The following is an 18,565-nucleotide window of genomic DNA, read 5'->3' as shown; positions in this document are numbered from 1 at the left end:
GATGCTGGATTTGAACTTAGGTCTTCCTGATTTCATTCCTGGAGCTCTACTGTGCTACCTAGCTGTCCCATGTATGGATTAGTGCTCTTAATTTCTATTTGTGTTTGATGAGACTCAAAATTTACTAAAAATAGAAAACTCAGATTGGAGATAGAAAGATCTGAAAAGGATTTACCTTTTCCCTTATCCACCAAGAAGGAGAGAACAAAAAAGGTTGAAAACTACCCGGATGATTCTATCCTCCAAAGCAACACTCAAGACTACTCCTTCCTCTCTATCCACCTCCATTACAACAGCCTGGTAATCCTCTCCAGAAAAAATGGCCTGAAGAAAATTCTGCACTGGGACCTAATTCTCCTGATTGCTGTCTTTCCCTAACACAATTCCAAGAAAACCATAGCCATGTTTCAATTCACTCCCTATTTCTCCATAACCTTTTTGCAACCCCCTTTTCTCCCCCACAGTTTGAAGCCATAAACCATCATCAACCCTACCAATGTTCCTGGATTCTATGGGTAAACAATGACCCCATACAACCATCTCTGGAATTTTGCCAAAGTATGTCACTTTTCACCATTCCCTCCATTAGAATGTGAACTCTTCGGTTTTATATTTGTATACCCACCCTTAGCACAAATAAATGTGACTTCTATGGAAATACTCCAGGATTGAACCCAAGGATCTAAATTGACTTTCTGCATTTCTCCATCCTTCCTTTTTTCCTTCTTTTATCCCACTCTTTCCCCTACATCTCTTTCTTCTGGAGGTTGATTAAATTTATCTCTGTGGTTGGAATTCAAACAAGGAATTTTATATAATTCTTAACATATTCATGAGAGGCACCTAGTTGAAGGAGATAGTTTTATTTAAGGATGCATTTTGCTTTAAGGATGAATTTTGTTTTATCAAGGTAAATGTCTTTTTTGCAATCAACCAACAATAGTGGGATCCTGTATTTCCTATTTCTACTAGTCATTTGTATGACTATAAATGTGCTGTGTTTTAGAGAATAATCTTAGAAAGCCTGAATCTTCATCTCTTTATCAAAGGTACCTTTGATACATAGAATATTTTTATAAAGAATTTATATATACTGTAAAAAAAGAGTCATATGTCTTGTTAGCTACTTAATCCCCAATTATTGTATGGGTTTGTATTTATCTAATTCATCTTAGTTTAGATGTTTGAAAGTAACAAAACACTTTTCTTTTAAGAAAACACAGAATTCAAAATCTTCATTTATTCAAATATACATTCATGCTAATGGATAAAAGGGAATACCATTTCATTCTCTGAATACCCTCAAATTATAGTGCTATAAAACTAATTTGTTCATAGTAGACAGATACTGGAAACTAAGATGGCACCAAAAAACTGTCATATAGGAAGAAAATGGTATATTTTGGGGCCACTGAAAATTATGAAATGTTCAGTTTCAGAGTAACCTTAGAAGCCCTCTTTGAACTGATGTAGAGAAAAAATGGAACAGCTAAAAGAATCTATTCAATGAAGATATTGTAGAGAAAAACACATTTTCAAAGATTTTAGAACTCTAATCCACACCATGATCAACACCAAGTCCAAATGAATAAAGAAAAATGTAAATGAATGAAGAAACAATGTAACTGAAACATGGCACTTTCCTCAAGCCAGAGAGATGATGAACTGAAAATGCAGAGACATACATTGTCAAATATTAGGGTTCTGTATCAGTTGAGTGCTTTGCTAATTCATTTATTTGTATTTTCTCAATGGGGGCTGAGGTTGTGAGAGAGACAGATTTTTTTACATAAATGTGAGTAGTTGAAAAAAATGATCAGTAGCAGTGTTATTGGACACCATATTTTATGAAATGTTGCACCAAAAAATAAGCCCATGCAACAAACAAATCTTATCATTACTTCATATAATAAATATCTATATATGTTATATTTGTGTTTGGTATGTTTGTTAATGAAAGGGGTTTGCTGGAACCAATTTGTACTGGCTTAGGTGAGCAATTGTTTAATTTTCAGTGTGATTATTTACATCTTACATCAAATAATTTACATTTATATAAAAATAGGGCTTGTTTTATTGTTTTGCTAATTGTCTAGACTTAAAAAAGTGAAGGAGAAAATGTCAATAGTGAAGATTAAACTTAAAAGTGTGTCATGAATACATTTTTTTTCCTGGAAAGCTAGTTGTTAAACATTTACCAAACATATCCTTAAACAATTATAATAAATTCTCTCTCTCTCTCTCTCTCTCTCTCTCTCTCTCTCTCTCTCTCTCTCTCTCTCTTACCTCCAGTTCACATTTGCAAAACTAATGTCGTCCCTGTACATCTAGGTATTTAATTACTTACAAAATAACAATTCACTTGTAACTCAGATTCCCAGTTAATAATGACTCCTTACCTTGACATCCAAGTGCTACTCACTTATCCTCCAATTTAGTTCCTGATTACCCAGCCTTAATTTTAATTCTCACATTATACTCAATGACCAATAAAACATGCCTTGAACAAAAATTATCCCTTAAGAATGGCATTGCCTTCCTACTTTCATGCCTTTGTTCATGCTATTCCCTAAACCTGGAGGGTCCTCCCCAGTCCATGTCCCACATCTAAGCTGTTTAAATTCTACTGCTTTTCACCACCTCTTCCAATAAGAACCCCTTGCTTTTTTTTTTTTTTTTACTTTGTATGGATGAATCTCTACTGCTTTCTTCTAAACATACCATGTTCTGTTTGTTTGTTTTTTATAGTCATTAATGTATATGCATGTCATATCTTCCTACTTTACTGTTAGTTTAAAAAAGGCAAGGGCTAGTTATTACTTACTTTTTGTTTTTCCCCATCACAGTGTTCTTCCTGGAGAAGTTGATTAATGAATAAATGTTGAACTAATTAATAAGCAGACAGCTTATTGTGAATCTAGTTTGTGGGATATTCTTAAATTGTATATAGTTCTTATCATGCTTTACTTAACATGCTTTGCGATATAGATTGCCTATTCTAAATATAGGAATTGTTATTGCATCTACTTTTATTGAAATATAGACACAGATAAAAGATAGATAGATTGATACATATATGAATGTAAACATTATGATTTCTTTATGATAGGTATCTTTGTATTAAACATAGATAATAGATTCCTATCTACCTATCATCCCTCCCTCTCTTCCTCCCTCCATCATCTATCTAAATATCTTAATGTTTATGTTATCTATTTATTGTCTATTTTACCTGTTTGATCCAAGTGATTCCCAAAGTAGAAATTAGAGAAAGAAAACTCAGTATCACCTGAGTCAACCTGTTCCATTTTTGTACTGCTCTAAGTTTTAGTACCAAGTTGACTGCACTGAGCCAAAAGTCTGCCTCCCTTTCACTTCCATTCATTGGTTCTATTTCCATTCTCAAGATAAAACAAAAACACTATCATCTTCCTTCCAAATGACAGTCTTTCAAATACACAGAGAGAGCTATCAAGTCCTCCCTAAATATTTTCTATTACTAGCTAACCATCTGTAGCTTCAATTCACTGGCCCATATTATGTTGGGTGCCATCTTTTCCATATCATGTTACCCTCCTTGGATGCTTATCACCTCTCCCCTAACAAGATAGAATATTCCAAATGAGATTCTCCTTTTCTTTCTCCCTTCCTGCTGCTCACCCCCAAGTGAATGTGAGGGATGGAATGTGACTTTTGCATGAAAACTCAGAGCATGATAGAAGAAGTCTGGAGTACAGCCTGGTGCTGTTATCACCCCTGTTTTATAGACAAGGAAACTGAAGCTGAGAGAGATTAAATTTGTTGCCTGGAGCTTGACTACTAGTTAAGTGACTGAGGCTAGATTTGAGCTCAGATCTCTCTGACTCCAGGCCAGCATTCTACACACTGTGTCACTCAGCTGACTGCAGGCATTGATAGAAGGAGCTCCCATAAATAGGCTTTTTGAACTGAATTGAATTATTAAATTAACAAAGAGCTTTGCATGTGTTATCACATTTTAAATCACAGAACCTTGCAAAATGTAATAGCCATAGTGAATTCTCTGAATCACCTTTTTTTGTTTGTTTGTTTGTTTGCTCTTTAATTATACAGTCTGATGTTGTTCTACTTTGTTGGATTAGGGGCAGCTAGGGGGTGCAGTGGATAAAGCACTGACCCTGGAATCAGTAGGACCTGAGTTCAAATCTCACCTCAGACACTTACTGGTTCTATAACCCTGAGCAAGTCACTTAGCCCCAACTGGCGTAAACATCCAGGGCCATCTCCAGTCTGTGACAAACTGCTGTTGTTTATGCTTCATTCTCTCTCTTTTTTTTTTTTTGGTGAGGCAATTGTGGTTAAGTGACTGGCCCAGGGTCACACAGCTATTAAGTGTTAAGTGTCTGAAGCTGGATTTGAACTCAGGTCCTCCTGAATCCAGGGCCAGTGCTCTATCTACTGCACCACCTAGCTGCCCCCTCTGCTTCATTCTCAAAGAGGACCATGACATCCAGATGATGTCATGACTTGCAGTGAATTGGATTTAAGTGAGGGAGAGCTGTACAAGGTCAACAACTTCACACTTTCCTCAAGAGCCATCTGGATCCAGTGGCAAGATATACAACAGGATGACAGGAGACAGGCCCAGATGTTTGAGGCTATTGGGGTTAAGTGACTTGCCTAGGGTCACAAAGCTAGCAAGTGTCAAGTATCAGATTTGAACTCAGGATCTCGTGACTCTAGGGCCAGTACTCTGTCTATTGTACCACCTAACTGCTTCACTATGCATAAGAATCTTCTCGAGGACAGATTCTTTGTGTTATGCTACTTTATATTTCCCAGGACTCCTATTATAGTGGCATATACAAGTTATAATTTTAGGCTGATCCTATGATTTCACTGGGTTAGAGCCAAGGTCTCTGACACATGGCCTTCAGCCTGCCCTACTCCTGAGCACAAACAGAACCAGATTAAAATAGAATTGGGAGGGACAGCTAGGTGACACAGTGGATAGAGCACAGGCCCTGGATTCAGGAGGACCTGAGTTCAAATCTGACCTCAGACACTTAACAGTTACTAGCTGTGTGATCCTAGGCAAGTCACTTAACCCCAATTGCCTCACCAACAAAAAAATAAAATTGGGAAATATTTAATGGAATAAAGAAAACCTCAATAAAGTATCAATAACATTACATTTTAGACTAATTTATTAGTCAACCCATTGGGCTCCATATGTATGGGTTAGTGATGTGACATCACTGGTGTAGGACGCTTCCAGTGAGGAACCTTCCTCTACCAAAGTGGATCATTAATTACTCCCCACTTTATAATATTTTGAGAATTTCCTGGGAGCATGGGCAGATTAAGGGACTTGCTCACAGGTACACAGGCAGTATGTATGAGAGATAAGGCTTGACTCTGTCCGGCTCTTCCTGACTCCAAGACTAGCTCTCTATCTGCTATGGCTGGACCATCCTGCCTCTCACCTAACCCAATGTCATCTATGTTCTATACTTAATAATTACTAATTGCTTTTGTTAAGCATGTATTAATGAATATTTAGTTTTGCAGGATCATCCAAATTCTATGTGTTTCATGCAATACAAATTTTATGAAGTATACAAAACACATCCAAACTTTACTTGGTTCAGGTAGAGTGCAGATAAAGAAGACATAGTTCTCTGGTTACAGGGAGTCTTAATATATCATTAGTAAGCAAGGCATACAAAGAGACTTGAAAGAGCAGAGAATAACATTCAAGTGATAAATAAAGAAAAGTACTACAGACTCTAATATATTAGTACTGAGGAAAGTCAAAGTAAGAGGAAGGTATCTGGAGGGTGAGCTTCATCTGGAAAGATTTGCAACCTCTAAAATAAAAGGAGGTTATAGCAGAAGTATTTTCACAAGAGGGAAATCTGAATAGAATCTGATGAACTCCTTGCTGGGGAAAAGTATATTTATCATTCACCCATCAGTGGGACCATGGTCTAACTTTCCAGCCAATTCATTCAATTTTCTAATACCCAAATATTTCTGTAATCTGATTTGTGTGGGTATCCTTTCTAAGACAAAGATTATAACTCATCCATGCCAACTCATCAAACAGGATGGGACAGGACTTTTTGTTTAGTTGCCCAAACATATTATACAAAAATTTGTAAAGATAACAGTGAAATGTGGTCAAGATTTTTTTATGGAAGGCATAAAATAATAGCTTACTCTATCCTTTTTTCCTTGCTAGTTTCAGTATATAATTGTTATTCTTGATTCAATAGAATTTAGGTTCATGGATGTAGAGATGGAAGCAATTTTTAAAAACTATCTATTCTAATCAGCTCATTTTACATATGAAGGAACTGAGGCTGACAGGGAATAAATGATTTACCCAAGATCACACAGGTAATAAGCAGCAGGACTGGAATTTGAATGCAAGCCCCCTGATTCCAATTCCAGCACTCTTTCTACTTAATAAAACCTAAAAGAAAGCATAGAAGTCATCTCCTCTGACTCCCTATATTTTACAGATCAGAAATATGAGACCCTATGAGGTTAAGCCCAAGGTCACACAAGTAGTAAGAAGCAGAGTATTTTTTTACATTTGTAGATATATGTTATTGCAGAAATAAGTGCTAAAAACATACTATCTTTACTTTCAGAAAGTTCTTACATCATCATATAGTAGATAGTAAGTTTTGTGATGCAAGGTACCATTTTTCTTTTGGACTTGTATAGCCAGCACCTTGCTAAGCCCCTGCTTCAAAGTAGACACCTAATAAATGTTTGCTGATTGATTCACTTTGAATAGAAACTCTTTACAATTGTGGGTACTATTTGGCTAAGACCTAATCAACTGTTATATGAGAAGTCAATGAAAGTGGTATTTTTATTTATGGAGGCTGTCAGTCTTAAGGGTGGGTGCTTTAAAAGAATCCAACAATAGTGACTACTTTGTTAAGGTCTGTACATTGTGTGGCCTCTAAAGATATTTCCCCATGGTCTAAGGAGGTTACAGGAGGATGCTAGAAATAAATTCAAAACACAGGATGGGATTTCTGCCACTCTTTCCTGGTTATGTATTTGTTGTGGCCAGAATATGTTCTCCATCTGTTAGATGGGCACTCAAGGCAAATTGTGCTTTGCAGAAATTGGACCTATTTGTGGGGGTGGAATTTCAGGCTCCATCACATTCCACAGACAGCTTGGAATATATCACATTAAAATGCTATAACATCAGCTGGCAGGAGTGATGGGGAAAACAAGATACATTTTATCTCCATTTCAGAAGGCTTTATTTTAAAAAGTACATATAGACTGCCTTGTTTTCTCCCTTACACAGAAGTTGTATACTGCATAATTGTGCAGCAAAAGGCCTTGCAACAACATTATACAAACTCATTAGCACATAGATTAAGCCAAAGGAAAAAGATTACTTTATTCTTTCACTTAAAGACTATTTTACCAGCGCTAATGGGTTAGTATATTCCCATGGGGCCAAAGTCCAATGTCAAACAGTGTACTGTTAGCAAAACCTTAAATTGTCATGCTCTATTTGCACCTATAAGTGTCAACCCCAAACCAAAGTGGTCTGAATTAAATTGATATGAAAATATGCCTTTAGGGTATATGCATGATTTATTAGACATAATATTCTATAAATATGCATATCTGCCATACAATTTCTAATCACTTTTCCCTACATAGTCCCCCCCACCCCCCCGCTCCTGCACAAAGAAGATTCTTTCCCAAAGATCACTGGTACTTCATTCCAAGGGAAGATTCAGTGCTGTCACACTGGGATCAATGGGTTGCCATGAACAGAGAAGAAGATAGTGGAACCCACTATGTTGACTAAGCTCCATTAAACAATATTCTGAGTAATCAATAATGAATAATTGACAAGAGAAATACAGTCTTAGCAGAAGGACACATTTTTAGTGAAGCATTTCAGATGCACACTGGGGGAACAAAATTAATCTAATGTGCACAGTCATTAAATGGGAAGAAAAACAATAAATGATTTTATGCAATGTAATGCATTCTTTGTGACATCCAGTTTGATGTTCAATACGCTAATCGGTGTTTTCCAACAAAAGGGAACACAGACAATTATATTTTGGGGAAGGGAGAACACAACAGTCAACATCTTCAAAAGCAAGCCATATATTCAGTGTAGGGTTGCCCCCCAAATTTTCCCTGCTCTTCAACTTAAGTGCCAGTATTTCTTTTACTCAGATGAAAGGTAAAAAGAATATGAAAGTAGCCTGACTTTTTGAAGCTAGAGAAATGAAAATTAATATGTGGGACAAAGCATGAAGCTGGTACCTTCAGATTATGTTTCAGGATTATTAAAATCCAGGCTTTCAGAATGTGAACAGTGTACATGGGTACGTGCACATATGCACACAGCTAAAATCTAATTTTTCCAAAAAAAAAAAACAAAAACATAGCAGCCAGTTTTAATGACATTGTCATGGTGGGTAGCTCAAGGCTTCATGGACTCTACCCCTAACAGGTTAAAATTAGTTTCAGAAATAGTTTTTTTTTTCTTTTTGTCATTTTCACATCATTTGCTGTCAGTCAAAGAGGCACATTTGCCAGGCTAGTCAGTAACATAGTCTTTTTACAATGTTCTAGTCAGTATGCTGGCACTTTAAGTAACTGCCTGGAGGTGAAAGAAGCATCTGGACTTTGGTTGCATAGGCCTAATGGATAATTAAGGTGAATAATATATATCAATAATTGGAAAGGAGAGGGATGGAATAACAACATTGTTAATGTAAATCATAAAATGCATTGTCACTGTGGTTTCATCAATAAAGAGGACTCCTAGATCAGTGGTTTTTTAACTTAGGATCTATGAACTTGTTCTAAAAATATTTTGATAATTTTATTTCAGAATAATAGATTTTTTGTAATATGATGTATTTTATTTTATGCTTTTAAAAAACATTCTTCTGAGAAGGACTCCATTGACTTTGGCAGACTGTCAAAAAATCCATGATACAAAAAGATTAAGAAATATTGTCCTAGATCAGGGCTTCTTAAACTTTTTCCACTCATGATCTCTTTTCACCTGACAAATTTTTATGTGACCCTGGGTATAATAGGCATATAAATTTGGTATAGATAAGACTTTGCTGTTGCCAAATTTTTTGTGACACCCAAATTCAATTATGTGACCCCATAAAGGGTTGTGACCCACAGGTAAGAAGCTGGATCTTAGATCAAACAACTCTGCTAAAGAAGTTGGTCCCTTCTTAGGAATTACAATCTTAGAGTAGTGAGATGTTAAACATGTTGAAAGCAACAAATACCTTTCTAAACCTAGTCTCAATGTACACTTTTTGAAATATAAAGTGGAACATAACATATTTGGAAGTAACAATTAAATTTATACAATATTAGCAGAACATAGAGCCCATCCCCCTAAGACAACTAAAATAATATTCAAACTTCATCAAAAAGGAGGAAGAGGACTAATAGGCATTTTCTCTCTTCAACTGGATAAACAGGTTAAAAAACCAGAGATATCTTTGGAACAAGCAGATATCACTTCAGTGAGAAACTGGAAGACCTTAAAACAGGAATACAACATAGAACTTATCCAATTTAGCTGAAAACACTTTGCTTCTAGATGTAGAAACAGCAAAGATTGAAGAATGAAATCAGAAGATCCTCCAAGGGTGACATCCACAGAAAGTAATCCAATGTTATAATGGCAAAGGCACACTGAATAATTGGCTAACACTTATGTATTTGTTAGGGAAGCAGAAGAGGGTATGGTAGCAATTCATGATCTGGTTATTGTGAATAGAAATTATAGAAGAGTTATTATTAAGGAGCCCAGACTTAGTGGACAATGTAAAACACTCAAGGGAAATACTGAAGCTCTTTGACATGGTAAAAAAACAAAACTGTTTAATAGATCCTTGCAAGCTGTAAAAATTTGGCACCTACAGAATATCAAGCAAAGAATGACCTGGTGCCTAGAATTCTATATGAAAATCTTGTTTTATTTCATGAATTGGAAGAAAACAAAAGCCCATGCTACAAGTACTGACCTTGAGATATCCTTGAGAAATCAACCAATAAACCGAGCTTGAAAAATAACCATCATAGACTAAAATATTCCCAGTAATCTCTTAGAAAGAACTGTTGCAGAACAATTTAAGAACATTATTTTAATACATTTCACCACTGAGTACTTATAATCTCTAAGCCACATGGGGGGAAATCTTTCAAAATATAGAGATATGCCAGAGGAAAACAAAATCATTTGGAAGTAGGATAAGATACCAATCACTGCCATCTTCTTAGCTCTTCCTGAGGTGATATTAAAGATACTTTCAATGAGTCTATTGAGGAAAATCTTATATTCTACTACTTTTGTCTAACTACAAACATATTTCCTTTATTTGTACAATACTCCATGGAACACCTAATATAAAAGAATAAGAATAGCATTGCAAGTTGTATTAACATCATCTGCAGCATATATACACACACACACCAACAAATAAAAATAATTTCAAATTATAGAAATGAAAATGATATCCATAGATAATATTCATATCAACTCAAGATGCAATGTCAGCAAAGAGGAGAAAGATTAGACAAATGCCTGTCATGTTAATTGCTGTATAAAAAGGGTGCAAAAAAAAAGAAATGGAAGGATTTATTACAGTGATACAAGAGGAGGCAATTAAAATTATAAATTGCAAAAAATGTTTTCCTTAAGTAGTCAGGACTTATTGATCAATGCAGATTATGTAATAAAATGGTAGGGAAGAGCTATACATCACATCACTAAAGGTCACAAGAATTTAGTACCAACCAAATACATAGAAAGAAACGACCTCATCATCATTCATAAATTAATATGTGACAAATATCCATCCTATGAGGAGAGACCCCAAAGTGTAGTCAAGGTTTTAAGGAAAAAAATTGTATAGTGGAATTAAAATATTGTGACAAATAAAACTCATGTCCATAATTGTGTAAACATAGCATTGATCACAGAAAATGTAAGCATATTTTAATAGGCTTTTCTATACTGAAAACTCAACCTTTAAAGTATGTTGAATGAGAAACATTTTCCCATTTAAAAGCCTTATTTATTTATTTATTTATTTATTTATCTATTTATTTATTCTTAGCATTTAAAAATATAATTCCAAATTTTCTCCTTGCCCCTTCCACTGAGAAAGCAAGCACTATGATACCCATTATACATTTTAAATAATGCAAAACATATTTTCATATTATCCATGTCACAAAAATGCAAGAAAAATAAAGTGAGAAAATTATACTTCAATTTGCAATCAGAATTCATTAGTTCTCTCCATGGAGGTGGATGGCAATTTTCATTAAGGGTTCTTCCAAATGATCTTGGATCATTGTATTGATAAGACTAGGTAAGTCTTTTACATATGATCATAATGACAATGTTGCTGTTACTTTGTACAATGATTTCCTGGTTCTGCTTACTTCACTTTGGATGAGTTCCTTGAGGCCTTCCCAGTTTTTATTTTGCTGAAACCATCCCCCTCATTCTTTCTTTCTTTTTTGTTTTTGTTTTTGTTTTTGTGGGGCAATGAGGGTTAAGTGATTTGCCCAGGGTCACATAGCTAGTAAGTGTCAAGTGTCTGAGGCTGGATTTGAACTCAGGTCCTCCTGAATCCAGGGCTAGTACTTTATCCACTCTGTCACCTATCTTCCACCTCATTATTTCCCATAGAATAATAGTGTTCCATTATAACCATATACTATAACTTGTTCAGTTATTCCCCAATTGATGGACATCTCTTCAATTTCCAATTCTTTGTCACCACACAAAGAACTGCTATAAATATCTGTGTAGGTCCTTTTCCTCTTTTAAAAAAATATCTTTAGGATACAGATGAAGTAGTGGCATTTTGGGGGCAAATGGTATGCACAGTTTTTTTGATAATAAACTTTTTTATTTACAGTTATGGGTTCCAATTTTTATTCTTCTTTCCCTCCCTCCCCAATAAGATATAGGCTATATATGTATGATTATGTAAAACATGATCATATTTGTCATTTTGTATAAGAAAACTTTATTAAAAGGAAAAATATGAAAGAAAGTGAAAAATAGCCTGCTTCAGTCTGTGTTCCATCAATATCAGTTCTTTCTTTGGAGGTGGATCGTATGTTTCATCAATTATCTTTTGGGATTGTCTTGGATCATTGTATTGTTGAGAATAGTCATGTCATTCACAGTCCTTCATCAAACTATATTGCTGTCTCGATGCACAATGGTCTTTTGGTTCTTCGCACTTCACTATACATCATTTCATACAAGTCTTTCCAGGTCTTTCGGAAGTCATCCTGCTTGTCATTTCTTATAGCACAATAATATTCCACCACCATCATATACCACAGCTTGTTTAGCCATTGCCCAATTGATGGACATTCCTTTGATTTCCAATTCTTAGCCACCACAAAAAGAGCTGATGTAAATAGTTTTGGTACAAATAGGTCTTTTTTTCTTTTTTGGAGGATGTCTTTGGGATATAAACTGAGCAGTGAGATTGCTGGATCAAAGGGTGTATACAAAGTTGTATAGCCTTTTGAGTATAGTTCCAATTGCTCTCCAGAATGGATGCATCTTTTCAAAACTCTAGAAAGAGGGAATTAATGTATCTATTTTTTCACATCCTCTCTAGTATTTGTCCTTACTCTTATGTGTGAAGTAGTACCTCAGATTAGTTTTAAATTGCATTTCTCTAGACAGCATTGATTTAGAGCATTTTTTCCTTATGATTATAGATATATTTGATTTTTTCTTCTGAAAACTGCCTGTTCATATCCCTTTACCATTTATCAATTGGGGAAGCATAGGGACAGGAATATGGTTTATTCCTGTAATTTCCCCATTATAGGGAATATTTTGGTGAGGAAACTCCTTCTAGCAAAGGACACTATTATCGTCCTCTCCCATAGAATCGTATAAAGTTGCCTGCAGCTCTAAGAAACGAAATTACTTGATCAGGATCATGTAGTAAACATGTGTCAGAAGTGGGACTTGAGTTCATGTCTTATTGACTCTGAGGCTGGCTCTCTACTGCCACACCATGTTCCCTCAACTTTAAAAGCATAACTTAAAGAATAAATTAACTACAAACTTTATCTAAATACTAATTACTATCACTCTAACAACAGTTTGGTCAAAATACAATATAGAGACATTTTGAAAGAAATGTACAAAAGAAATACATAAGTAGAGACTGTGACCTTTATTACTAAACTCAACTGTCTCCCATCATAAATATATGTTGCCCATTGTATTCATTATATTATTTCAACAAATAAATCTTCCTCCAGCATCCCCTAGAGGAGCTTGGGGCAAAGGTATTAAATGTGTGTATATGCTTACCAAAATCCTTTCCATTTTCTCCCACTTTTAGTAGCAAAATCTCCATGAATTGACCTCTGCAGTGCCTCCTACAAGACCACTGGTAACTTTTCTCCTTGTTTATATGGAAGGCTTCCTCAGGATTCCAGTATCATATTTCTAGCCAGTGGTCAGCTTTTAGCTCAAACTAGCTGGCATCTCTCCAGAAAGGGAACTGCTCAACTAGTCCAAGGATAATAGCTTTTTTTCTTGTGATCATTAATGCTTCATATTTCCTCTTTCAGATCAAAAAAGGCAGGAAAAAAAGGACAAGCTATGTGACGTTGATCTGAGTCTATGAATAACCCTGTGACTTTTTCTTTTCCAATCATTATAAGATTACTCTGGCAAAAGTCTTTGTACATCCTTCTCCTGACTCCTTTGAAGCTCACCATTTGAATTACTATTAATTTGAAGAGAATGGCTAAAGATTATCCTTTATCCTGCCTAGGAACTCTCAGCCTCTTTCAAGAATCTTAAAGGAACTTTGTCCTTTTTTCTTTCCTGAGCATCTTAAAACACATTTACATGTAATATAACAAAATGGTTTTATATTTATTAGAGAATCGGAATCGTGGAGTAAGAAAATGCCTCATTCAGCCTGACATTTTCCTGGGAAGGGAATACATATTTGTATAGTAGATACTATGTACCATGCACTGTCTTATACACTTTATAAGTCTTTTCTCATTTGATCCTCTCAACAACCTATGAGGTAGGTGCTCTTATTATCCCCATTTTATAGTCAAGGAATATGAGGCAAATGAATGACTTGTCCAGGGCTGCACAGCTAGTAATTGTCTAAAGCCAAATTTGAACTCACATCTTTCCAAGTCCAGTACTCTATCCACTATGCCATTTTCCTAAACACAAATTTCCAGTACAACATAATAAACAATTGAAGATTCATTCTTTTTTTGTGTGAAGACTTCTAGCAATGGACCACTCAGCATCTTCCCAGGCAGCCTTTATTCCTTACCACTAGCTCAAATTGCGAGCTAAGTCAAGTCAACAAGTATTGATTTAGCATATGGCATGTGCGGGGCACTGTGCCTAAGAACAGAGAACACATAGGAAGTACAAAACAAATATTCTCTGCCCTCAAAGAACTCATGTGTGTAAACAACTATCTGCAAACAAGCCACATACAGGATGAGTTGGAGATGATCAACAGATAGAAGACGATAGTAATCAATGGAAACAGGAAATACTTCTTGCAGAAGCCAAGATTTTAAGTTAGACTTTAAAGAAGCCAGGAGATAGAGAGGACAAAGAGATAACTCCAGGAATAAGGTTCAGCCAAAGAAAACATCCAATGCCAGGAGATAAAGTATTTGCAGGATAAACAGCACTGAGTCAGAATATATGAGTTGTTATAAGGTGTATAAGACACAAACACACACACACACACACAAGGTATGAATATGCGAGGCTGGGAAGGGCTTTCAATGCTCAAGAGAACATTTCATATTTGGTTGAGTGTGTTGTTTACTACTACTACGACTACTACTACTACTACTACTACTACTACTACTACTACTACTACTACTACTACTACTACTACTACTACTACTTGAAAGTTAAATTCTCTCATTTCACAATTTTTAGGCACTAATTCTTTGCTCAGCAGCCAAACAGAACAAGTGTGAGCATTTCTCCATACATACGTGAGTTTGTTCAAGTCACTTAACCTCTTTTGGCTTTAATTTAACTGGATTGTCCTTTAAGGTTGCTTCTTATTCTAAATTTATGACCCTATGTTTAGAGGACCCCTAAGACTTTTCCAGTTATAGATGTATGACTTAGATCTTCTTGGCAAAATCAAGTCTCTTGTCTTTTGTGAGAATGCTACTAAAAGTTGAAATTCCGGGAAGCTTAAGTGATATTGAGCTCCTCCTCATTTCAGGTGGAAAATTAAGCTAAGTTATCCATATGTTAAGTGCTCTGTGTAATGTGGGATGATTGCCAATATTGTGTTCCTGTTTTGTACTGCTGAATTCAGGAAGATCCCATCTACTACGGAAATCCAATCAGTGCTGTTCTCCTGATGTGAGTGTCATAGCATTACTTTCTATCCAAATGCTTCTCTGTGTGATTGGGTTCTCCAAGATCATGAGTCTAGCAAAGAAGCATTGCTTATATGATATTTATACTGTAAGAGTAGATGGTGTTTTTGCTTACCAAACTTCTACAAGCAAGGACCAAAAAATGTTACGGAATGAAAGTTCACCTTACTTTCCATGGAACTCTTTGAATTTTAAAGTGCAACCTGACTAAACTAATTCAAACACGTATTTGATGGTGGTAATGATGATGGTAGCGAACATGTATGTGTTGTTGTTGGATCATTTCAATCATGTCCAACTCTTTAAGAACCCATCTGGGGTTTTCTTGGCAAAGATACTAGAGTAATTTTCCATTTTCTTCTCTGGATCATTTGACAGTTGAAGAAATTGAGGCAAACAGGGTTAAATGACTCGTCCAAGGTCACATAGTAAGTGTCTAAGGCTGGATTTGAACTCATAAAGATGAGTTTTACTGATTCTAAGCTTAGTGCTCTATCCACTGTGCCAACAAGATTTCCTTCAAAAAAACATTTATATAACATTTATTATGTGCCAGGCATAATACTAAGCATTTTATAACTGCTATCTCTTTTTGATCCTCACAATGACTCCAGGCAGCGCTACTGTTATCTCCATTTTATAGATGGCAAAAGTCAGGTAAAAGAAATGAATCAACTTAACTAGTTTCACAGAACTATTAAGGATCTGAGGCCAGATTTGAACTCAGGTCTTCCTGATTCCAAGCCTGGAGTTCTATCCACTAAGCCATCTAGCTGCCCCTGTGTTCATGGTACTTAGGTAGAAGTAACATGGCAGAGCAAAAAGAGTTAGAGTCAGGAAAACAAATTAAAAGCCCCCCTTTCTCACTTAGGAACTGTGGATTCCAGGGCATAGCACAACTTTTCTAAGCCATGTCTATCTCCTTGCTTGCTGAGGGTTAGATAATTTTTTTGTTTGGTTTTGGTTTTGGTTTTTGGTGAGGCAATGAGGGTTAAGTGACTTCCCCAGGGTCACACAGCTACTAAGTGTCAAGTGTCTGAGGCCACATTTGAATTCAGGTCCACCTGAATCCAGGGCTGGTGCTTTATCCACTGTGCCACCTAGCTGTCCCCGGGTTAGATAACTGTTATGATCTAGGGGGACTTCCCTCTGTTGGTGAAGTCACAGCTCATTTCTGTATTTGTGTATCTGCATAAATGTCATGTCAAAGACAAAAACAAACAAACCAAAAACAAGATTGGCACACTTAGGAACATATATCCTTCTGTCTAAGCCAGATTCCCAGAAAATGTGATCTTCTCTGCCTTGCATAGTTGGAGAAATGTGTTTGGGGTAATTCCCATAATGATGATGATGATGATCAACAACAAAAAAGTATTTTATTTGCCTTTAAGGTTTGCAAAACACTTTACATGTTGTCTTATTTGATCCCTATAACAATCATTATATGAGGAAACTGAAGTTAAAAGATGTTAAGTTACAAAAAGAGGGGGCAGGTACATAAAGGAAAGACAAAAACTCTTTTTGGAGATGTATAAGAGCAAAGACAGGATGGTATTTTGAAAAGTCAATTGCAATGGGATATGGAGTCTTGAGGACTTTGTTCAGGCTCTGTGAATAAATTGGCTGTAAGATCTTGGGCAAATCTCTTAACCTCTCTAGATGTCAGTTTCCTCATCTTACAATTAAATAATTGGACAATTTGGCTTCTTTGACCCCTTCCAGGTCTATCATGAATTCTATACATAAAGGCAATAATAGCATAAATTTCAAAGGTATTTTTCCCATTTGTAGAAACATAAGGGTTTTGACAATTGCATTTTGTTAGATTCATATGTATCTGAAATTCAGGGAAGAATCACAGTCAACATCTGATATTGAACCGCAGCAAGCCTCCCAGAGACAGGAAGCTGCAGCCCTAACATGCCGTGCTCTGGAATTCTGAACCACTGAAGAAATCGATTCAAGGGAAAACACATTCAATATAGGACCCATTCTTTGAGCTTGTGATTCTCCCTCACACAAATTCACTGAAACGTGTTTAATTAGGAGGTTGACAGCAGTGTCACATAGACTTTTGTAGTTATTTAAAGTTAATTAATTTAACCTGACCTTTCACTACAAAAATAAGGCACAATAGACTAAGACCGATAATTGATTCTGGAGCCTCAGAAACGGTTCAAGGAAATCACAGCTGTGCTTCAGAACAGTTCTGTTTGCTAAGGATTATGAACTATTTTTAGTCCTTACTTGAGAAAGCTGATTTTTTTTTAAAGGGGCCATCAGCTGACGTGTGACCCACAGTGTCAGATACTGTTGGTGTACAGATTTACAATAAATGAATCTGAGTCAACTCCAAACATAAGGGCATTTGCTTAGAGGTGAGGCATATGAGTACCTAGTTATGGAGATTTTTTTTTTTTACTGTGGCAGCTTGAGTCCTACTTGTGCTTCCTTTGACTCTATTCAATAATTCAAGGATCCCTTATTTTGTTGGTATGGGTCTTTGCTTGCTGAGGTAGACCATAGGCCCCCTATAACCTTAGTTGAAGGTTACTGTGATTAGGGGAAAAATCTACCAATCTGTGGGTAATACTGTGAGTATCTTTTCACAACCAACTTAGTCTGGTCCTTGGTGGACAGACATCCAGACTGTTGTGAGGCCATATTAGAGCCTCCTACCTTGATAGATCCCATTATTGTTGTTGTCCAGTCTTTTCAAATGTGTCTAACTCTTCCTGATCTCATTTGGAGTCTTCTTGGTAAAAATACTGGAATAGTTTGTCTTTTCCTTCTTCGGCTCATTTTATAGATGAGGAAACGGAAGCAAACTGGGTTAAGTGCCTTCCTAGGGTCCCACAGTTAGTAGGTTTCCGAGTAGAATCCTACTTTTATGTATTTCCTCAATCATTTATGAAATAGATCAAGATCTTTTTATCTCCTTTTCCAATGATACCATGTTAAGGCAAGCAATGATAATTGTGGTGGTGGTGATAATTATAATTTTACCACGATCCCTTTTATTCCTCTGCAGTTTGTACTAGGAATTTGAGGTCCCTAGAGTATCTCTGCTTATTTTTTATCTCAGGATTCTAGGGGT

General features: G+C 36.0%; 1 protein-coding gene across 2 annotated transcripts in view; it reads right to left on the bottom strand.

Annotated features, from left to right (window-relative positions):
- ZNF385D (zinc finger protein 385D) overlaps positions 1–18,565 on the bottom strand; it is a 1,003,837-nt gene that overhangs the window by 518,978 nt on the left and 466,294 nt on the right. The gene's annotated exons all lie outside the window — the stretch shown is intronic.

This window comes from Dromiciops gliroides, chromosome 5, assembly GCF_019393635.1.
Source record: "Dromiciops gliroides isolate mDroGli1 chromosome 5, mDroGli1.pri, whole genome shotgun sequence".
Taxonomy (NCBI): Eukaryota; Metazoa; Chordata; class Mammalia; order Microbiotheria; family Microbiotheriidae; genus Dromiciops; species Dromiciops gliroides.
The sequence above is the reverse complement of the archived record's forward strand: the minus strand, read 5'-3'. Positions and strand labels throughout refer to the sequence as shown.